General features: G+C 40.1%; 1 long non-coding RNA gene across 1 annotated transcript in view; it reads right to left on the minus strand.

Moving 5' to 3' along the window:
- LOC131511726 (uncharacterized) overlaps positions 1 to 14,864 on the minus strand; it is an 87,905-nt gene extending 73,041 nt beyond the window's left edge. The window contains exons 1-2 of the long non-coding RNA XR_009261693.1: positions 14,676 to 14,864; positions 8,312 to 8,391 (exon numbers count right to left, since the gene is read on the minus strand). This is a non-coding gene — a long non-coding RNA (uncharacterized LOC131511726). The remainder of the gene's footprint in view (positions 1 to 8,311; positions 8,392 to 14,675) is intronic.
- Positions 14,865 to 23,811: the final 8,947 nt, after the last annotated feature.

Below are 23,811 nucleotides of genomic sequence, written 5' to 3' on the forward strand. Positions count from 1 at the left end.
GGGGGGTGGGGGGGAGAAAGGCACATGAGCTGACTCAGCAAAAATGAAAATCCTAAGTATTTTACATTGAAACAAGCCTAGGCAATAATTTATTTTTTTCAATATATGAAATTTATTGTCAAATTGGTTTCCATACAACACCCAGTGCTCATCCCAAAAGGTGCCCTCCTCAATACTCATCACCCACCCTCCCCTCCCTCCCACCCCCCATCAACCCTCAGTTTGTTCTCAGTTTTTAACAGTCTCTTATGCTTTGGCTCTCTCCCACTCTAACCTCTTTTTTTTTTTTCCTTCCCCTCCCCCATGGGTTTCTGTTAAGTTTCTCAGGATCCACATAAGAGTGAAACCATATGGTATCTGTCTTTCTCTGTATGGCTTATTTCACTTAGCATCACACTCTCCAGTTCCATCCACGTTGCTACAAAGGGCCATATTTCGTTCTTTCTCATTGCCACGTAGTATTCCATTGTGTATATAAACCACAATTTCTTTATCCATTCGTCAGTTGACGGACATTTAGGCTTTTTCCACAATTTGGCTATTGTTGAGAGTGCTGCTATAAACATTGGGGTACAAGTGCCCCTACGCATCAGTACTCCTGTATCCCTTGGGTAAATTCCTAGCAGTGCTATTGCTGGGTCATAGGGTAGGTCTATTTTTAATTTTCTGAGGAACCTCCACACTGTTTTCCAGAGCGGCTGCACCAGTTTGCATTCCCACCAACAGTGCAAGAGGGTTCCCGTTTCTCCACATCCTCTCCAGCATCTATAGTCTCCTGATTTGTTCATTTTGGCCACTCTGACTGGCGTGAGGTGATATCTGAGTGTGTTTTTGATTTGTATTTCCCTGATGAGGAGCGACGTTGAGCATCTTTTCATGTGACTGTTGGCCATCTGGATGTCTTCTTTAGAGAAGTGTCTATTCATGTTTTCTGCCCATTTCTTCACTGGGTTATTTGTTTTTTGGGTGTGGAGTTTGGTGAGCTCTTTATAGATTTTGGATACTAGCCCTTTGTCCGATATGTCATTTGCAAATATCTTTCCCCATTCCGTTGGTTGAAGCCTAGGCAATAATTTAAAGGGGCCAACGTATCCTTTCCCTTTAAGTTACTCCCCCACATCCGCCCCACACAAAGTCAAAATATGGTTTAAATGAAAATATATTGGTGTTTTCCGTGGATGATTGTTGAAGATTGGGGTGAATGGAAAATGTGCTAGAGTATGGAGTAAGGATAGGGAAATATATATGCTCAAGTGTAAACAATTCACAATTTTTACATGAAATCAAAGTCATGGTAGGAACATAGTATGCCTATTTTAAGCATGTTTTAACTGGTATTTCCTTGCCTTCCAATTCACAGACAAAAATTCTGATTGAGGTTTCTGTATTCACTTAAATAACAATAATAGCCATAAAACACACGTTCCTGTATTATTTTATGATTTATAAGGCACTGTCATATATGACACTTGATTTGCTCCTCATTAACGACAGCAGACTAGGTATTGGCATAAGCAAGATCATACAGTTAAATAACAGACCAGGAGTTAACTCAACTCTAAAATATCATAACTGCAACTGAAGTCTTCAGTCCCAAGTGTCTTTAGAAAAAGAACGGTGAATCATTTTTTTAATGTCTAACTGATTTTTATGACACATGTCTGTACTAATCTGATATTGCTGGTTGTGTAAAGCACACAATCAGCTCTCTATATTAAAAATGACTTTGGGGCGCCTGGTGGCTCAGTTGGTTGGGCATCCAGACTTCAGTTCAGGTCATGATCTCATGGTCTGTGAGTTCAAGCCCTGTGTCAGGCTCTGTGCTGACAGCTCAGACAGATCCTGGAGCCTGCTTCAGATTCTGTGTCTCCCTCTATCTCTGACCCTCTCCGCAGCTCTCATTCTCTCTCTCTCCCTCTCCCCCTCTCTCTCTCTCTCTCAAAAATAAGTTAAAATGTTAAAAATTTTAAAAATAAAAAATAAAAAAAATAAGAATGACTTAAAATGTCATCCGCATAGCCAGTGGCAAATTATGCAAAGAGTTATGTTTCCTAGTGTCTGTCCCCTAAGAAAACTACCCAGCACTCTTTTCAGTGGAATCCAACGTGGCCAACAAAAGTAGACATGGTCTTGGAGACAATGCAAATAATGGCAACTGCCATTCTTTGACATTTCCATCTGCTTCCATTTCTCCATTCCTTTATTAGAGCTTCACTTTTTTTATTCAATGAATTTATTTTCATGGAGGTAAAATTTAGATGCAGTATAATTCACAGATATTCAATGCAAAACTCTGTAATTCCAGGAAGTTCTCATGTGCCCTTTTCTAGGCAGTTCTCCCCCTAAAGGCAACCACTTGTCTATGATTTTTCACCAAATGCTTGTTTTGCCTATTCTAGAACTTTGTACAAATGTACTTTTTTTGTACCTAGACCAGCACAATGGTTTGAGAGTCCTCCGTACTAATGTAGGCATAACTAGTTTGTTCTTTTATACTAGTACATAGCATTCGATGCACGAAGGCACCACTGTTTCTTTATCTATCCCCTGGCTGATGAACACTTGAGTCGTTTATGTTTTTGTACAGCTTCATTTTAGGCACTACATTTGAAGCTCTTAAAACGAATCCATAAATTAAGAAATCTGTCAGCAAATGCACATTTTGCTCTGTGTCTGTGTGTGTGTGTGTGTGTGTATGAATGTATGCGCTAAAGTAAAATTTACCTTATGAATCAGTGTAAGTACATTAAACACTTTGCACTTGAAACCTAAATAAATTGGTCTGGTTCCCAGACTTCACGGCTGTGAGGTAGACAGTATGAGGAAGATGATATGCTAAAAGACCCCGACAACACTAAGAGCTCTGCTGCCTGGGCTAAATGGTAGGTGGTAACCTCACGAGAAAGACATGTACACTCAACTCTGTCATCACAGGATGCTAACTCTGTGCACAGTGCTTTGGCTGTGAAAATGTTCCCGTCACATTCACCAGTGAGATTCTGGCATCATGTGTGTAAACAGATCAGCAGTTCTGGTCGTTTAAAATCCCAGTTTCAACTGCCTCTCTCTCTTTCTCCAAAGCGCTTAGGTTCATCACGATTTGCTAATTAAAGCACAGGACTTAAGCCTTTCAGCCTCGTGTGTGCAGCTAATTCGACCTTGAGGGATGCAGCAAATGAGTCAATTAACATTCAGTAGCATGCATTTATCTAGCACCTGCTGTGTGCCAAACACTGCACAGCGTTGGCTGAGATTCCTAACAGGTTGCAAAGAGGAAGCGGGATGCTGTGAGTTAAAGAACACCGGGGCTGGTGTCGGAAAGCCTGAGTCTGTCCCGCTTTCTTACTTTCTTTCTGAGATCTAAGACAATTTGCTTCAACTTGGAACCTCAGTTATTTATTAATGTGCAGAAGGTTCTAATTTGGGGGGGGGGGCGGGAATCACAAATTAAGCTGTAAAGACAAATGTATGCACCTTAATTTTTCTACCACCCAATTACCTTGGGCCCCTATTACTCAAGATGGTAGGAATTTAACCCCAGGGATTCGGGTAATCCCACTCATCTAAGAGATTCTCTGTCAATAGAAGATCCTTCCTGTTTCTTCCCAGAGTTGTCTCCAAGTCCCCAGGGTTTATAGAATACTCAGAGGGGAAACAATGTTATCCACTTGACATCCACTAATTCTCATATCATCTTGACTGTTGGTTCCTTACTTCTCCAGAAAAGCCCCTTCTTCTCCTTTATGGCCTCTTCAGGTTTTCTGGCTTCAGTACGACCTCAGTACTGTTCTGGATATCAAGGGGAGAAAATCTAGACCTCCCAGCACCATAACATGAGACCTAGTAAGAAAGCTTCAGGACCGTGATTATAAACACCCCACCTGATATTCATTTTCTCCTCAACTGTACCTGGCTTGGATAGAGAGCTTCTGAGACCTTGTGATTTTCTCAGACTCCATCCAAAAAGCAATGCATCAGCAGCCTCCCTGCTGGTGTACAAGGAACTTTGTGAATTTGAAAAAAGAAAATGTCCCATCCTTGTGGACAAATTGCCAAGATACATCTCTTCTGGGCAAACTAGCTAGAAAAAAACTTGTCCCTTGGTAGCTTATGGAGCCATGTATAAGCTAGATCGCAGACCCACACTCAGCCCCTTGGCCAAGGGCCTGAGGACAGGGCACTCTGAACAGGCATGTGCACAGTGCTATCCTTAGACCAGGCTCTCACACGGCTTCTCTGTCTGGTTTCTCCCATTCTGTCCTCTTCTCTCCCAGGATTCAACCCAGTGCCTTTAGCCTCTTCCACTTATTCCTCTACTCTTACTGTCCTCCCTCTCCATCTTGAAGGTGGTGACAACTTTCTCTAGTTACAGAGTTGTCCTCTTCTGTCTTTCATCGGATAGAAAAATACAATGACTTTTTTGGAAAAACACGACTTTTTCCACAAGTAATTGTCACAGCCAAGCATATCAAAAGTTTATTTCTCTCTGTATTTCTCGGTGACATCTCTACCTAAGGGGTGCTTCGAGGTCTAGTTGCCCCAGGGGAGGGGGGATCACAGGCTGAGGGACATGCTTAGGGATCGTGGCAGCCATGGATCATACTGTTCAGCTCTCCTTCAAGAAAGACCTTACCATTCAGTATGAGCAATGAGGTCAGCTGAGAGCTTCCAGCTGTGGCAACTATGGGATCTCCAGCCAAGGCCTTGTTCTTCTTGCAGACCTTCCAAACAATGACTGATCACCGTGGCTGCTTAGGGCTTGGCTCTTTCCTCAAAACAGGACTCCTCTTAAGGGTGACCTCTTCTATGCAGCTCCCCACTGGGCTGACACTTGGCTGAATCTCCGTCAAATCTGAGGTCTGAGGCTCTGCCTGCACCATCCGGTCCCCCTTCCGTTATTTTGCACAAATATCTTGCGCAACCCTTTCCCCCTACATAAACCTCTTGTGCTCCTCAGTGCCAGCTTCTCGGAGAATCCAAAGGTCTGAAAATACTTCTGCTAATCAGTTAAATCATATTCTACCAAACAACAAAGTATCAAAATAACCGGTCAATGTAATCCCCATCGTCCCTTATCTATTCTCTCTTCCCCCTCCCTCACCTCTTCCTAAAAATTGTGAGTGAACGAGAAATTATGTGCCCAGGTAAATCACTCCAATTTGCAAATGTCCAAAAGCAGGGATTTAATCATTCCTGCCCTTCTTCCTGCCTTCCCATCAGTTAGCCCGATTAATGACAATAAAACAACAAAGGCAAAACCACCCAAGAATTACCTTGCAAAGCTGAAACTAACCCCACAGCAACAGTTCTACATAAATAGAATCCTGTTTTATTTGGGTTATCTTTCAAAATGAGTGGAAGTGGATAAATCAAAGTGAACTGGAAGGCATCAGAACTGCTAGTTTGGTAAATAATTATTTGGCAAAGACATGAAAAACATGATGTTCCTCATATGGAAAGCAGAATCCATTGAGGGTAGTAACATAATCTTTTAGTTGTATATTCAGTGTATATTCTGTTATAAACTCCGTAACTAAAGAGGTCAGGTTTAATTTGTCTACTACTCTATACCTAGTCTGGATAAATAAATATATATTTATTTTGGAACTCAAAAGCCAAAACTTGACTGTTTCTGTTTGTATTTCTCCATGTCATCTTTACCTAAGGGGTGCTTCAAGATCTAGTTGTCCCAGGGGAGGTGGGATCACAGGCAAGTAAACAAACAAAAAACAAACAAAAATACGTGTGTGTGTATGTGTGTGTATATGTGTGTGTGTGTGTATGTATATATATATATATATATATATATATATATATACACTAATAAATGCATTTTAGACACAAAACAAACCAATTAAATGATGGAATTACTCAACCTGGTCACCTGAATTATTCTTTAGATTTGGTCTTTAATGACATTTAATTGTTTTCCAAAATGAAATCCATTTTAGAAAAATACCCTTTTCTGGGAGACAGCCTGTCTCATTAATTATCGTGTGTAACCCAGAAGAACAAAGGAGGGATTCATTGGGTCCCACTCCAAAATAGAGCCATGTTTGAATCCCTAACTGGCCCTTCTACAACCAGAAAGGATTTTTCTCTTCTCAGAAATTTCGATGAGAGAAATAAAGAGAGGGAAAGAGACAGACAGACAGATCGGGAAAGAGACATTGAGGCTATGGTGAATATTACAGAAAGTCAACACAGTGATGGTGTGGCCGAGATGAATCTGAGTGGGGTTTTTTGTTGTTGTGTTATTGTTTTTGTTTTTATTTCTTTCTAAAAACAAACATGTGCCATTGGCCAGGGCCAGCTCCAGAAAGGAAGTAGGCAAAGTCCCCCACGGAGAAAATGACTCACAAAAGTCTTAGAGAAAAAAAAATGGGCAAAGTTTAGTAAAATCAGGAAGAAACTGCACACCTCCTAAGGTAAGGAGCCAAGAATAAGTTAAAGTGAGGGAAGACAATTGCTGTCAAAATACTGAGGTTCCTGGGATTTCTTAGCATGTATATATTATATGCTTGATACGTGTTACATAATGCATTGGTTTAATAGATAGGATAAGAGAACTTTGTGTTAAAGAAGCTATAAGGACACACGTGTGGAAGAGAACAGTGCCCCTTCAGTATACTAACAAGTGCTAAGTGTACTGCAAAGTTATGACCTAGGTTCTCTAGGGTGGTTGCTGGCAAAGGGAGATGACGTCTGTATTCCACATTAGTACGAGTCCATAGTTGTTTCACTATAAACATGAGTCAATGAAGATTTTTGCTACTTAAAAGGATTGTACGAAACTCTGCTATAGGAGCATAAGACAGTTGACCAGGTGGAGGATTCAAAATGATTTCAGCATGGACATGATTACTGTAATACATGTAGCACTGCCTAAAATCACACTGAAAGTCAAGGCGCATTTGGATGTAAAAGCTATAGGCTGTCTGATCATTATCTGAAAATATAATGCTGACGCTTCGCACTAGGTATATGATGTGGCACGGAAGGAGGAGAGGAGAATGAGGAAGAATAGTCCATCAGTCCATGCCTTCTAGAAGTTTATCATCTACTTCAAGGATTTTCATAGGTAGAAAAGAGTAAACAGTAACCAAGAGGCAATGGAGCAGGGGGAGAAAAAGAGAGAGACAGGAAGTAAGCAAATTGCATCACATGCAAACTAAAAGAGTTCCCTTCCAAGAGTCTGGATTAGAATGCTTCAACTATGTACTTTCACCTTGAAACATTTTACCTCTGTCCTTACCTCTCTGGTACTGGAATCTGTCAAATTCCAGAGTGGCAAGGACAGAAAAGAAAATGGAAAAACCCAGGCATAAATGATGAGTCTTTACCAGAATTTGGAGGCTTTTCCTAAAGTCTCTTTCATTTTTTTCATATTCAGTAGAAGTAGAAAGGCAGTCTCCACTGTTTACCAATGAGCTATTTCAACCACCTCTGTTTTTGTCATAATCATGTATGCTTCTTAACTTTTTAACACATAGTATATAATTTCATAAGGATGGCCCAACAAATTAAAAGGAAGCAAAGCAGTCCAACTGGTGACTGATTGTTCTAGGGCCTCCAGAAGTTCCTTCTGTGTCCACAGGATCGTACATCTATTCTAAACTCACAACAGAACTCATTTTTGTTATAAAATCTTGAAACAGCCAATGACGCCTTCCTGATGAGTAGAATCATTTTACTTCTTTTATTTTGTGATCTCCTGTTCCCTGCAGACCCAATGATCCCCTTTAGCCTCTTCCTGAGTGTCTTGATGAGTAAATTAAGGAGGAAATTGAGTGGTTGTCTTATTTGATTTCCTCAGGAATTAGTGTAATGACTGATAGGCTATCTAAATGTGCAAATAGCTTTGAAAAAGAGAGATTTGTTTTCTAAGGGCTCTGTTCTCTGGCTCATTCCTTGTGATAGCTTGGCCATTGCTCTGACCAAACATGCTTCATAAAGTGACTGATCAATTATTGACCCAGTGGAAAAGTGTCTAAAATGAAATCACCTCTGACTCGCCCCAAATGCCCTTCACTCCAATGTCAATTATACTCAGATTACATTAAGGCAGCAAATATTTTCATTTTCCCTCTGGATAAAAAGAAGGCATTTGAAAGGCTATTTTTTCTTTGTTTTACTTTCAGACAACTGCTTTTTATTCCAATGCCATGCCTTCCATAGCAGACAATATAGAAAAAAATAATGTTATTTAACATGTTATCAACCAGAGTCAACTTGGGGAATACACTAAAAACACATGAGAAATTCTGGTAGGAAGAAGGAAAGTGAGGAAGTATAGTGGCAAATCACTTACTGGGAAATCAAGCGACATCTCAGGGGCTCAAAGTCACTCTGATCTCCACTTCCTCTTTTCAAAGAAATCTATGTTCCTTTCTGCAAAAATATGTTAATTAACATTTACTCCAGGGATCTATAAGTCACTGAGGGACAAGTACTAAACAACAGTGAGAAACAAGCATGACTTAATTTCAAATCCATATTTATCACTAATTTTTGAAGACTAAGGCTATTGAGATTTCCAGAAAACACTGAAGCCCACTTGACTAGACACAAGGGGCCAATGCCCAGACAGCCACGGCTAGTTCCCAGCATAGGTATGACAAAAGAAAGAATAAAATCAGAACTGCCACAATTTATTTTTTAAATGTTGGCCTGAACCAAATTTTCTAAGGACACCTAAAATAAAAACCCAGAATCTTCTTAGACAGTGTCATTCTGGATCCTTTCTAAACAATTGGACTAATTTTTGTTTCACAAAATTATAGAAACTATTCCCTGTTCAAAGCTCCATTAAAACAAGACATTATTCATAAATCACTCAATATTATCCTTACTGTAAATTCACTAGACAGATTACTAAGGACCAAATAACCACAATTTCAAATTCGGGGGACAATAGTGAAAATTGAAACTACTACATACCAGTACTTACGGAACATAGCTGTTATTCATGTTCAGAGGAAACCCCAAAACCCAAAGTACTCATATTAATTAATAAGAAATAAATTAATTAATTATTAGTCATTTAAAGTAACTATGGAAAAAAGTAGATAAAACTAAAGCAGAAAAATTGATTTAACAGAGCTAAAAGTTAGAAAATACAAATTAGAAAAAAGCAGAGATAATAAATGAGTCAAAAGGCTGGTATTTGGGAAATAAATTACTAAATAACTATTAAGCCATAAAAGAAGATCCAAATATAAATATTAAAAATAGAAGAATGGAAAATAACTGCAGATAAAATGGAAAGTAAAATAATTATAAGGGATAAGGATATTTGACTATTTCTATTAATTTGAAAGTCTATGAAAATTAATTTTTCAACAAAAACGTAAATAATTAAAATTGGCCCCATGTAATATGGGAAAACAGCAAGAAAAGTATATTTCAACTTGGACTTCACTTGAAAATCATCAAGGGTGGGGCGCCTGGGTGGCTCAGTCGGTTAAGCGTCCGACTTCGGCTCAGGTCACGATCTCGCGGTCCGTGAGTTCGAGCCCCGCGTCGGGCTCTGGGCTGATGGCTCAGAGCCTGGAGCCTGCTTCCGATTCTGTGTCTCCCTCTCTCTCTGCCCCTCCCCCGTTCATGCTCTGTCTCTGTCTCAAAAATAAATAAAAAACATTAAAAAAAAATTAAAAAAAAAAAAAAAAAAAAAAAAAAGAAAATCATCAAGGGTGTTTTTTAAAAGCTGATAACCCCACTTTAGACTATATCAGAACTTCTCCAAGTACCTTTGACAAAGTAGCATGTGAAAACAAAATGATACCGTCAAGGATTAGAGACATCAAACTACACCACAAGGTACATCTTTATGAAGTTACTACAGAACTTCACAAGCAACCTGGCCTTAAAGGTGAGGCCAGAGAGAGGGAAACTCCAAGAGGTGAACTGTTGTTTTAACCTTCAGACACATGCTGATGGATGGCACAGAATCAAAAGATCAGAAATATAAACAAATAAATGCTGCAGAAACGCAGAAAAGCCAGCAAGGCTTTGGCAATCTCACAGGACTGGGGGGGAAAATTAGAATTCAGAGCTGAAAAGGCAGTCAACATCAGAAAGGCCAAGATCCCAGAGAAAGGTAATGCAGAGAAGTAAAACTTATTGGATTCCCCCAAAGACATTTACTGAATTCTCAAGCTGTTCAAGCTAGGAGATTAAAATTCCATGTAGAAAACCCAAGACATGCAGAGAGCTATTTCTGGCAATCTTATGATGCTGACCAGATTAAAGTTAGAATTTGGGACTTGCCTCTGAAAGAGTCAATATAGGCTGTCAGTTGAAAATCTTAGAAGGCTACACCCTAAAATTAAGAGGGTATCAGAAAAACTGAACTTTCCTAAGACCTTAGTCAGTTCAGTCCTTGGTTGGATTAAATTGATTTGCTTCAACATCACCCAGAGTATCCACATTTTTTCATACATAAAATACAGATTTGAATAAAAAATTATGAGGCATATCAGGAAATAAGACCAAGAGACGGGCACCTTGTGGCTCAGTCAGTTAAGCATCTAACTTTGGCTCAGGTCATGATCTCACAGTTCCTAAGTTCGAGCCCCAACTCAGGCTCTGTGCTAACAGCTCAGAGCCTGGAGCCTGCTTCAAATTCTGTGTCTCCCCCTCTTTCTGCCCCTCCCCCACTCACACTCTGTCTCTCTTTCTCAAACACAAATAAACATTAAAATTTTTTTTAAAAAAGAAGTAAGACCAAGAGAAAAAAATACAGACAATAGAATATACCCACAGTTGATCCAGTTATTAGTAATTAGGCATGTAGTTTAAAATATCTCTGATTACCTAAATGTCCATCAACTGATGAATGGATAAAGAAGATGTGGTTTATATATACAATGGGAATACTACTTGGCAATGAGAAAGAATGAAATCATGCCATTTGCAGCAACTGGATGGAACTGGAAGGTATTATGCTGAGTGAAATAAGTCAGTCAGAGAAAGACATCATGTTTTCACTCATATGTGAGCCTTGAGAAACTTAATAGAAGACCATGGGGGAAGGGAAGGGGAAAAAATATTTACAAACAGAGTGTGGGGGGGAGGCAAACCATAAGAGACTCTTAAATACAGAGAAAAAACTGATGGGGGTGGGTGGGGGAGACAGGAAAATGAGCGATGGGCATTGAGGAGGGCACTTGTTGGGAAGAGCACTGGGTGCTGCATGTAAGCGATGGACTACGGGAATCTACCCCAAAAACCAAGAGCACACTTTACATACTGTATGTTAGCCAATTTGACAATAAGTTATATTTAAAATAAATAAATAAATAAACAAAAAAACATTAACTTTTTTTCTAAATAAAATATCTCTCATTAATACATTCTGGAGGATTTCATGAGCCAACTGAAATGTATTTTTAAAAGAATTAAACGGGGGCGCCTGGGTGGCTCAGTCGGTTAAGCGTCCGACTTCAACTCAGGTCACAATCTCGCGGTCCGTGAGTTCGAGCCCCACATCGGGCTCTCGGCTGATGGCTCAGAGCCTGGAGCCTGCTTCAGGTTCTGTGTCTCCCTCTCTCTCTGCCCTTCCCCCGTTCATGCTCAGTCTCTCTCTGTCTCAAAAATAAATAAATGTTAAAAAAAATTTTAAAAGAATTAAACAGGAATTCTAGAAATTAAAAATACAGCAACTAAAAATAAGAACTCAATAGGTTACTTTTTTTGGGTTTTTTATTTGTTTGTTTTTGTTTTGTTTTTATTTGTTTGTTTCTACAGCAGGTTTGATACAGCAGAAGAAAGGATTCGTTAACTGGAATACAAATGAGTAGAACATCCACACTAAAGTACAGATGCCAAGATATGAGTTAATTTCCTCCAGGATAAAAAAAAAAAAAGAACAACATCTGGAACAACTATTACTATTAAAATCACTATTAACTTTTCAATATTCTGTCTTTCTTAAAATCTATCTACTTTTGGGGTGCCTGGGGGGCTCCGTCAGTTGACTGTCTGACTTCAGCTCAGGTCACAATCTCACGGTTTGTGAGTTTGAGCCTCGCATCGGGCTCTGTGCTGACAGCTCGGACCTGGAGCCTGCTTCAGATTCTGTGTCTCCTTCTCTCTCTGCCCATTCCCCACTCACACTCTGTCCCTCTCCCTCTCAAAAATAAATAAATGTGGGGCGCCTGGGTGGCTCAGTAAGGTTAAGCGTCCGACTTCGGCTCAGGTCATGATCTCACGGTCCGTGAGTTCGAGCCCTGCGTCGGGCTCTGTGCTGACAGCTCAGAGCCTGGAGCCCGTTTCAGATTCTGTGTCTCCTTCTCTCTCTGTCCCTCCCCTGTTCATGCTCTGTCTCTGTCTGTCTCAAATATAAATAAACGTTAAAAAAATTTTTTTTAAATAAATAAATAAATGTAAAAAAAAAAATCTACCTACTTTCAACCGAGGCCAAGCATGGACTCTAAATGAGGATAGAAAGGAAAGTTTCTCTTATACCTTTTAATCTCTAAATATTCTTTAAAAATTATATTAATTTTTATGACTCTCCCCTGGATATAGCATCCACTTTGGGTTATGATTTTTATAGTCCAAGGGCTTTCACTTGTTCCTTCATTCCATTAAAAACCCATACTTCATAAATCAGGAAGCCAATGTGGCAATTCTGTCAAATATACATTCAGAAACTTGGACAATATCTTCAGGATTGGTTTATTAATCTGATGAGCCTCTCATGAGAGAGATTTGGGGGGAAAATTCCCAATGTCCATTGGGGACATTTGGAGAATCGTATTCCAAACCTAAAATGCTATAACATGGCCCTTTTCAAGGGGACCCAGTTGACAATTAAGGAGATCTGAGTATGACAATACAAATCATCTTATCTGTTCAGATTCCGCACCCTACCCACCCCCCCACCCCCCGACCCCCGCTGCCTCCCACTATTCAGACCAAGAAAGAGTATAATGGACTCATCTCCTGTTTTGGTCTTGAGAACTCCATGATCTACTACTCACTTTGAAAATTCTCTGAGGGTCAATTCACTCTGACGATTGGTCCAGCTTTGCTACTTTCTGTAACTATTCTTGTCTGGCATTTTGCAGGCAATTTGACTCTCTCCATCCTCAAAATCCTGTTATTCTGACTGAAATCAGGAAACCTATTTCAATAACAGTGTGTCTCATCTTCATAACCATCAAACTAAATTTGACAGGCAAAATCCGTGATGTTTAGCTTTCCTGAATCCTAGATTATGTCAGGAGGATCCAGAACTTCCTTCAGGCCCTTGAGGAAGATTAGAGGCAGCCAAGTTGAAAGCCATTATCCTTGCTTTGGAATAACAATGGTGAGGAATGAGGTGGCCTAAAAAGTGAGGGTGAATACTGCACAGACTTAGAAGCCAGTGCAAGACAAACGTCAGCTTGGTTACTAGGAGAGAGCTATCAATTTTCTTCACCAAGCTGAGAGAGACAGATGGTAAGTTCCAGTGGCTGATTTAAGTAAGGAATGCCTGCCAGATGAACAATAGGCAGATATAACAGAGACATCACCTTTGAGAACCATTAAGCCCTAAGTGAACACATCTAAGGATTCTGACCATTCTCTTCACAGAGTCATAACCTTTGTTTCCCCCATGGCAACAGGCCCAGATGTCACTTTAGCAAGAGACCAGAACAGAGATCTGGAAATTAAGAGCATTATTGAAAAGGACTACTATTTCTAGCAGAATATACCAAATGTGTAAATTTAAAGGGTTAAAAGTTATTTTCCTATGACAAGCAAAGAAGTCTAGGCTTTTGAGGATGATCAAATTAGCTGAATAAATAATTTTTTAAAAAACTACGTTGTGTACAAGTGGACTTACTGTGAATTAACTTTGCGAATATGCTACACTTTCACAATAAATTTGAAAATACAAAAGAAAAGATCCCATTTAGAGCACCACTGAAGATCTAAAATGCCCATCCACCTGTTCGTCCATCCAACCAACTACCCAATCATCCTAGGAATAAACATAACAAGGTCTGAGAAGAAAAGATATAAAATTGTACTTGAGTGACAGTATTAGAGAGGATTTTTTAAAAAGACAACAAAAGTTTCTGCATGCAAACTATGTAACTATATTCCCTGGACATTTAAAAATCCAAAGAAAAATTTAAAAAGCAATACCATGGAAATTTCCTAATCTAACAAACTCATTTGTTATCATTCCAAATCTAGCAAATGTGCCCTATTTCTCTTTGTTCTCTTTCATATGCCACTAACCATGCCAGAAATTTCCTGGAGTAAATCTAATTAGCTTGTTCAAGATGAGTACCTAAAAAGAAACTTTTTTTACTGTCCAACATTTGCAGTTCCTAATTTTGCCCTGCTGCTTAAAAACCTAGAGGTAACATAATTTAGGCACTATATTTAGAACAACTTGATGAGATTTTCGGGTCTCAGGATTCCTTTTAGGAAATGAACTCAATATGTTATATATTTTAATACGCCTCACTCATTCAAACTCTATTCTAACCTACTTCAAGATCATAGGCTGACTTTGCTAAGCATGCCAAATATAATTCTCCTGGACATATGGGTAAGGAATGCTCAACACTTAATAATTCGTGCTGCTGGGAAAGGAGCAGCAACTTGTGTTAATAAAATGTAAAATTCCTGACCAATTATAGAGCATGGCTAATAATAGAATAGTATCAGCTTACTTCCATCAGCTTGGTGATGATCAGAAGTTGAGAATGAAGAAACACAGATGCCTTTTACTCTAACTGAAACATGGGATTTAGGGGCGCCTGGGTGGCTCAGCTGGTTGAGTATCCAACCCTTGATTTCAGCTCAGGTCATGGTCTGATTGTGAGATCAAGTCCACATTGTGATCTCTTTCTCTCCCTCTCTCTCTGCCCCTACCCTGCTCTCACACACACTCTCTCTCTGTCTCAAAAGAAATAAATTTAAAAATGTAACACAGGATTTACAATAAAATTGAGCCCTCCCCCCCAAAACAGGAATGAGCATTCAGAAAGAGAAACCATTTTCTTTCCCTATTCAAAAGCACCGAAAAAAACAATCAATTCATTCAAATAGTATTTTACTAACAAATCTACCAAGTACAAGTTCCTATACCAGTGTGCTGAAGATATTGAGATGAAGAAAAGTCTATGTCCAAGGAGAGAAAGATCTATAAATAGAATCTAAAAGGTAGTATATATTATGAAGTAAAATAGAAGTTAGGTAGATGGATGGATGGATGGATGGATACATAGACAAAGTTAGGAAAGTAAGATATTTAGGATAACTAATTTTACCTGTAGGTTTGGGGAAATCTATACAAATAAAGATATGCTTGAAGAGGCTCAAAGTTGAACAGAGTAAAAGATTCATGGGAATATATCACGTAGAAAAGAGTAACGTGGGGCAGGCATCCCAGCCAGGCAGAGCAGCAAGTACACAGTCAGGCAGGGGTGAAGGAGGATGGTGTGGAGGGGGTGCATGTGCAAAGGTAGCAGGAGACAAACTCAGAGAGGCAGGCCGACAGTGATGTCGTGCAGGGCTTTCTGGATCATATTAAGAGATTTGGTCTTTTCATTTTAAATAATAAGGAGCCTGGGAAATTTTTAAGTGGGAAAGTAAAGTGATTAGATTTGAGTCTTAAAAGAAAATAATGTTAGAACTAAGATGAAGAAGGAAATGGGATGGGAGGAGAGGAAGGCCTGAAGATGAGTTGGGGTTCGAGCCATAGGCAGGCAAGAAAACAAGAAGGGCTGAAGAAACACACCAGGAGAGGGCTCAGAAGCTGTTCAGGTGACATATTTATGATACTAGGTGACTGGTCATGTGGGTATAAGACGAGCAATGAGTTGTAGGTAATTCTCAGGTCCCTATCTTGGGTAGGAAAGATAAACTATGCAGGAGAAATAAGGACATTGGTTTCAGACATTCAAATTTCTCTCTTTAAAGGTTTATGTATAGATCTATCTATTTGGAAGCAAGTTAGTCATAAAATTCAGGTCGTACCCAGTTGCCATGCAGAGGATGTGATTTCTGCTTCTACCATCGTGGTGTTCTGTGTTTTAATGAAATTGTGTAACAAAATTGGTCAATAGTTTCCATCAACCAAAAAAGTATAATGCTAATAGCATAATCCATCAAAAGTTTGCAAAATGTGTAATGCGACCTAACATGATTGTAAATTTCTTTGAGCCCCTCAGAAATAACTGTAATGCTGCAGTAGAATTTTATCAGAGCTCTCAGGGAATGAGTCATGGGTGATTTTCTCATTCCTTTAAACAATAATTTAAAAGATATTCTAGCGACTTTGGATACAAATTTTTCTATTTAAAATACTTCTCTGCCTTCTTTAATAGCATGTATTGAATGTAATTTAATCTTTTACTGATCGATAGAAGTAGTTTTCCTGGATATCGATTTGAGTCATTTTTATGATAATTCAAAGTCTGACAATTTGTCCCAATAGTAAATAATCCCAAACTTAAGTTCATTTTTGTGTAATTTGCCTAGTTTTCCCAATAGTTGATTATCAAATTTTTCAAACATAGACATTTGCCATTTTTATAGGTTTTTGTTTCTTTGTCACTCATCTTTTGGTATCAAGTTATCAGCGTTCTCATTAGCCCTTTGGATGTACTTAACACTAGCATTCCTTCTCTTAACTTTCTCTTAACCTACTACTGCAAGAAGACAACTTTGTGTAATGGTACAAGTGTCTGGAACAACCTCTTTGGTTTCTCTGCCCTTGCCAAACGCCTATTTTTCATGAAACATTCTCCTTTGGTGACCAGAGCATGTCTCAGGCTGATTAAAGCTCATAGTCCCTCCATATGAAACTACTGGTGCGGCTTCATACAATAGAGCCATTTGAATTTAGATACAAGAGTGTGGCTAAAGTTTAAGAGTATGTCAGCTTTTTAGCTTAGGAAGTTCGGTAGGTTTCCTGTCAAGCAGCACTGGCTAAGATCCAGGGTCACACCAGTCCCTTTCCTCCAAGGCAGCCAAGCACAATGGTACCCAGCTTGTCCTTCCCTTGCCATTGTCCCCAAGGCCACTCCTAGGTGGTACTCCTCTTCCTGCCTGACAGATTGAGGTGAGACCCAGTTTTCTGGGGAACTGGCAAGCCATGGGAATGAGACGCACTGCCTTTCTCCATAATGGAATCCGTCAGGCTCCATGTGTCCCTTTGGCCTAAGCTCCCCTCACTTTTCTTCTTCCCTGGGCCTTGGGAAGGTTGAAAGGTAGCAGTAAAGCTTGCTTTTGTTTTTTCTTGCATCTCATGAGTCTATTTTCTCTCATTTAAAAGCAAAAGAACCCACATTAGTTTCACCCTAGCCTCTGGTAAATTAGTATACCTTAAACACGCGTATATGCCAAGGTGTGGTTACAACTCAGTAAAAGAAGCAGCAAGTCATTTGTGCACCTTAGCCTCAGAGCTCTTTACTCAGGAGAGTGTATAGGCTTGTCACATTAATTAGGGCAGCCAAGTCATTCTTCCTGTGGCAGAGACTATCCACTCCCTACCTACTACCCATTCTCCTTGTCTTCCAGAGAAATAGCATCCTGGTCTCATTTAAGGGAACCCGGCTAAAACACCCCATTTCCTGGCCTGCCTTGTAGTTAGGAAAGGTCATGTGACTATATTCTGACCAGTGAGACAGAAGAGGAAGTGCTGAATGAGTCTTTCTTGAATGGTTCTCAGAAAGAGGATAAGTGGATAGTATGTGCCCTTTGGCCCTTTCCCCGCTACTTAGGTTTCCCAGCATTTGTCTATGACGGCTGGAGCGCCAACAGCTATGTTGTACCTTGAAATGACCGTGTCTAAAGATGGTGGGGCAGAAGGCTGGGTGGAGCCTGAGATGCTGATGCCCATGGGCCTCCACCAACAACCTGAAACTGTGCACCTTCAGACGTATTTTATACGAAATAAAAACGAAACCTTGTGTTTGAGTCATGATTATTTTTGTTTTCTTTCATATGCAGGTAATCCTAACGAATACACTGATTTCACCTCTTTATTCTCAGCAAAGTTTCAAATAAATCGCACTGCTGGGGATCTGACTTCTACATAAGTGAGGTTTTACTCTTCTTTATATTACCGTATTAAGAAGGTAGGGTTTTAGTTAGCAGCCATCAGTAATGGGCTCACTCCTGAGTCTTCCTCTGGCTGAACTGTCCAGTGAATTTAGCATGAAAACCCTGATACTGGTGGAGTTTTCAAAAATAGATGTTTTCTACCACCACAATGATTAAAGGCATTCCTAACGACATCTATGCCTTAATGATAAAAAAAAAAAAAGTCAGTTACATGTGTATTGAATTTAGAAAGATCTAACCATTAAAATTCTGAGTCTCGATACCAGTCTATTTTCCTATTTAAAAAAAATGAATCATGCAGGTTTCATCTCATACTCAGGTGAGACTTGAAGTGATAAAATGAAGTGAGTAAAAACTATTCTTCTTCTATGAGACACTTGACCCACAGGCTTGCTCACAGCAGAGCCACCGTTCTCTCTGAACCTGATCCATCTTTCTTGCAAATCGCTTTCTCTGCTTTATCAATCGGGGCAATGTATTCCCTACAATCTTCTTGATTTCCACACTGGCTTTCCAGAGAGATCAAGAAAACTCCCCACTATCTCAATTCAAATCCCAGCTCTGACACACACTGCCTGTGTGACCTACAGAAAGGTACTTATGCTCTCAGTGTCTTGGCTTCCTCTCTCCAAAACATGGATAGAACTAGTAATCTAGCCCATCCATTGTTGGGAGCATTTGAGGTGTTAACAGGAAAAGCGCTCAGAGCTGAGTTTGGCTCATGGTGAATGTTCAATAAGCACGAGGTCCTGCAACTGTGCAAGAGAGAGAGGAGGCAGCTCAGGAGCCATGTGGAAGTCATGAAGAGGCTAAAAGAAGGGCAAAGACAATAAACTCAATATTACCTTACAGTATGTCTGGCCAGTCTTAAGAACCAAGGAAAGCAGGGATCAATTAGGGGGAGGAGGAGAGGGAAACTGCACCAAGGATATCATACACATATTTACTCATATTCTTTTAAAAGCAGAGCAAGCGAAAGGGACCACAGATAAATCCCAACAGTGAGTACGCCCATGAGAACAAGTGGCACGCCTCGTTTTGCTCTGACAGTCCTGATGGTGGCAAGAGGGCAGGGAGCGGACGCATGATTGTCCGTGCCAGCAAATGGAGCCTTGTCCTTCCCTGGTTGGCCTTCCTGGGCTACCTGGAAGGTATCAACACCTTGCAAACTGATCACACTTTCTTGGACAATATGACTGATCCTGGAGCAAGGTACCAGAGAAGTGCCCACACAGTTTCAGGAGAGTCAGTTGGGAGTATACCTTTACAACTCCAGGTTCAATGATGTCACACCAAAAACTCGAATTCAGCACGGTGACAGTATGTATACCATAGGAATCAGCCAATGCTACAAATGGAAGGACTTTTTTTCTCCTGGAGAGTCAGCTGCTAAACCGGTTGTAGTGTTGCTATTCTTGCTTCACTGGAGGCAGAAGCCAGGACACTTGTTGCTGAGTAGGTGGTCAGGACCTAGAAGCATCTATGCAGTCACAGGTCCTCACTATTGAGTGGTGAACCACAGAATCTCAGGGACAAGAAGGAAATCAAAGGCTAAATGTCCCAGTGCCCATGTGCTGCCTGAATTTCCCCAATAACCACCATCTATAATGGCTCCCCAGCCTCTATGTGAATAACTCCAGTGATGGTGAATCTCTAGTTACTGAAACAGCCACTTTCACTTTTAGGCTAGGCTCACCTAGTTTTCAGAAATATCTTCCTTAGCCTGGAGTTACTGGTTGGAGCAACCAGCTTTTCTTCCTGAATTTCACTCATACAGCTTCTCTTTGTGACATATGTATTTACAAATGCACACGTTTTACCTAAGCCTACGCCGAAAAAGGCCTTTTTATCCATTGGCCAACACAAGATTTTCTTCCAAGACAGTATCACGTTTGCTCCAAATAATTGCCTTGCCCACCTATAATCCTATTACTCAGACCTTGTTCCACCATCCCTTTTCCTCTTTCTCAAACATGACTGAGTTATTTTTTTTCAACCATTTTTCCTCTCTTGTTTTATCCAGTTTCCTATCAAAACTTGGCTCTTTTTTTTTCTGTTTGTATCTTTGACTATTACTTATAGTTACACCATCTAGTTTCTATCTTGATTAATGTACGTAATGTTTCCCTTCTCCGTCTTTTTTTCAAACAACGAACATTTATCAAGCAACCACTGTAAGCCAAGAAATTGTGAAAGGCAAAGAACTATGAGATATGGGCTCTGCCTCAAGGAGCTACTATCTACTTGTTGAGTTTTACTCCCAGATTTATGGTTGCCACCATGTCCCCAGTATCTCTCTCTTCCTACTGCTTGTATTAAATAGAGGGTTTTTTTTTTCCTTTATGTATGCATGTTTGCCTTAAATGTCAGGGTCATCTATCACCTACCAATTCCTAACTTATTGTGTAACTTCTTATAGAACAAATCCCTAGTTTTAGTCCATTCTGACATAATCACTATGGACACTGACATAATCACTACCATTTTTCTAAAGTGAAATTTCCCTTATTTTGAGATAAAAGCATCAACTTATCCTGCAAACCACCACTTAAGGAATCTGGCTTCACCCATTTGTGTATGTACCTATGTATCTGGCTACCTCTCCACCTTCTTATCTTCTTATAGGTACGGCTTGGTTTTTTTTAATGCCATGGCAATATGGAATGTAAAAATGTGATATAAAGAAGCAGCTTTGTACAAAAATACCCACTAATAAAGCTACCTCATCTAATATTATCTGCTTCTCAAGGGGTCAAAGCGTTTTAGCTATGTCATCATATTTCGCCTACTCTAATCGATGGCCTGTGTACAGACAGAATTTCTCTCCATCGGCAGCTGATGTTTCAAGAGTTGAAAGAACTGAAAAGGTCACAGTTTATAACTGGCAGGCTCAGGTCTTGGGCTGCTAGTTTGAGTGGCACCCTTACTCCCAAGGTCTGTGTTTACTTTCCGAGTTTCCTCCTTCTGTTCTTTCTAGAACTGGTCTGACTAACTCAGAAACCAATCCCATCTGGAGGCATGGTCCATGCTCGATGATAGCAATGTTTACAGGACCATAATGGGGAGAAATGGCTGGATTTCCTGAGCCTATTTCAAGCTAGGTTGGTGTGGCTGGTTCTGGACACATTCTTGAGAATAAGGAGGGAATAATTGGAAAATTTTAAGGTAGAGACCTATCCCAAGGTCCCACCACACAAAGACATCTGAGCACTAAAAGGGGTTAAAGGTTGGGGCGCCTGGGTGGCGCAGTCGGTTAAGCGTCCGACTTCAGCCAGGTCACGATCTCACGGCCCATGAGTTCGAGCCCCGCGTCAGGCTCTGGGCTGGCGGCTCGGAGCCTGGAGCCTGTTTCCGACTCTGTGTCTCCCTCTCTCTCTGCCCCTCCCCCGTTCATGCTCTGTCTCTCTCTGTCCAAAAAATAAAAAAAATAAATAAAAAAAAAAAGGGGTTAAAGGTAAATTAGACTGAATAAGAAATGGTTTCAAAAACCCAGGATGTGAAGCCATTAAGTTGGCCAAGGGGATAAGAAGTACAAGGCTAATTCAGCAAGACCTAAAAGAGGAGAAAAACACAGCCTTTTCTTTTTCTTTCAAGGCATTTTATCTATTTTATCTCAGGACACGTATTAACCAAACAAACTTAGAATAGTTTGTTCCCTACTTCAGCCTGAAAGGTAACTCTGGAAGACTGAGTGATTACTGATATTAGAAAAAGGAAAAAAAGTAAACCTGTGAGAATACACTAGCACTACCTCGTGAATCACAGTCATTCGGTTCCATAAAATGTGTTCTGCTCTTCTCTTCTTACTGTTTCAGGATACCCTGCAGTACTGTACTTGCTTAGGGACATCCTGCTTATCATAACAAATTTCTAACCACTAGGGACATCCTGCTTATCACAACAAATTTCTAACCACCATGTGTGGATTCTCATTCCCATTCTGACATTTTTTTTTTTTTTTTTTTTTGCTAGCTTCTTCTACCTTTGTGCCTCCCTATCCATTCACCATCACTGAAGGGATAGTCTGTGCTTTTTTTTTTTTTTTTTTTTTTTCCAGATTTATTACCAAGGCAGGTCTTGCATTTCTCCCTGCTCTCTTTTCACATTCAAGTTTGGTGAATCAAAGGGGTGACTTGAGTCCCTTCCTTCAGTCCGAAAAGCAAACCCACACATGACACACACAGCCTTCTCAGCCTGTCCAAGTCTACATCCCACTTAGGAGAAGTTCTAGAACTTAAATTTCCTGAGAGGTACTTGCATGTGAGGCAGCAATGACGTCTGAGAGTAAAGGATACTTGTGAATGCACTTCTTTGTCTGATTCTAGCTGCTCCCTGAAGAGAGCTGTTTACGTTCCCAAAATAAGCTCTTGTAGTTTTCTTTTTATCGTTAAGGGTGTACCCCAGCCCCAAAGGCCATTCTATGTAAAATAAATGCAGTTCTAATGACTATTGATTGGGAAATCCCAGCCTTCCATTTGGCTGCCAGCTACCTCCGGCAAGTCAGAAATAATCAATAGCAAAGTGGGCACCAGCTCCAACAACAGAGAATGTGTCTCCAGTCAACTGTGGCTGTGATGAGAGTGGTCCCTTGGATTTGGGGGAAGGAATCCTGATTTACGGTGCTTTTCGAAACACGTGACTTCCAAAAACTTGTGAAGCACTCTCAGAGAGAAGACCTGTCCAAAGGAGACACAGCAGTATCTCACAATAATTCCAGAACTGTGTCATAGCAGCAAAGTGTCCATGGCAGTGGTTGTCAAACGATGGAGTAGGCTCCTGGGGAAAGTGCTAGTACTCATAATGGCAAATCAGTCTGAATGGGCCGTCAATAAAGTACTATGATTACACCATACTTTGTAGAATCGAACACCCTGACTTGAACTCTCAACAACACCTCATAAACTGCAGGACCTTGGGCAGATTACTTTATTTCACTAGGCCCCAGTTTTCCATCTGGAAAATGGAATTGCCATTAGTACCTACCTCACAAAATCTTTTGAAGATGAAATTATCCATGTAAATCACTTAGCTATACTTGGCACTTAGGCAACACCCTACAAACATTAGCTGCTGCCTCAGTTGTTATCATTGATAGTAGTGGTAACACCAGCCAGCAGGTACTCTATGGCCAACTGGAGGCTTTGGCCACACTATGCCTTCTAGACTAATCCTGACAGGTGATGCCCAATCCAGTTTATGAATTCTAACTCATGATATATTTAACCCAGAATCAAAGAGTCAATAAAATACAAAGTGTTTGCCAGTTTCTTTTTTTCAAAACATAATTCGTTGTCAAGTTAGCTAACATACAGCTCATACACTGTGCTCTTGGGACTAGATTCCCATGATGCATCATGTACATACAACACCCAGTGCTCATCCCAACAAGTGACCTCCTCAATGTCCATCACCCATTTTCCCCTCTCCCCTGCCTCCCATCAATCCTCAGTTCGTTCTCTGTATTTAAGAGTTTCTTATGTACAGATTTTTACTTAAAATATAGAAACCATGAAATTGTAAACCCAAATGTATAGCATTTTATTTATCCCTTTGAAATTTCCTCTTGTTGGATATGGCCTATCGTGACAATTAGAACTTTGACTCTTCATTTCCTATTCTTTCTGCCCCTCATTGTGGTAAACCAACTACAAATATAACCAATACACTCAATAATCAGCTAATGCTAGATAGAGTCCTCTGCACACATTTCCCGCCAAAGGATGATCTACACTCTGC

Source organism: Neofelis nebulosa, chromosome 5, assembly GCF_028018385.1.
Source record: "Neofelis nebulosa isolate mNeoNeb1 chromosome 5, mNeoNeb1.pri, whole genome shotgun sequence".
NCBI classification, from domain to species: domain Eukaryota; kingdom Metazoa; phylum Chordata; class Mammalia; order Carnivora; family Felidae; genus Neofelis; species Neofelis nebulosa.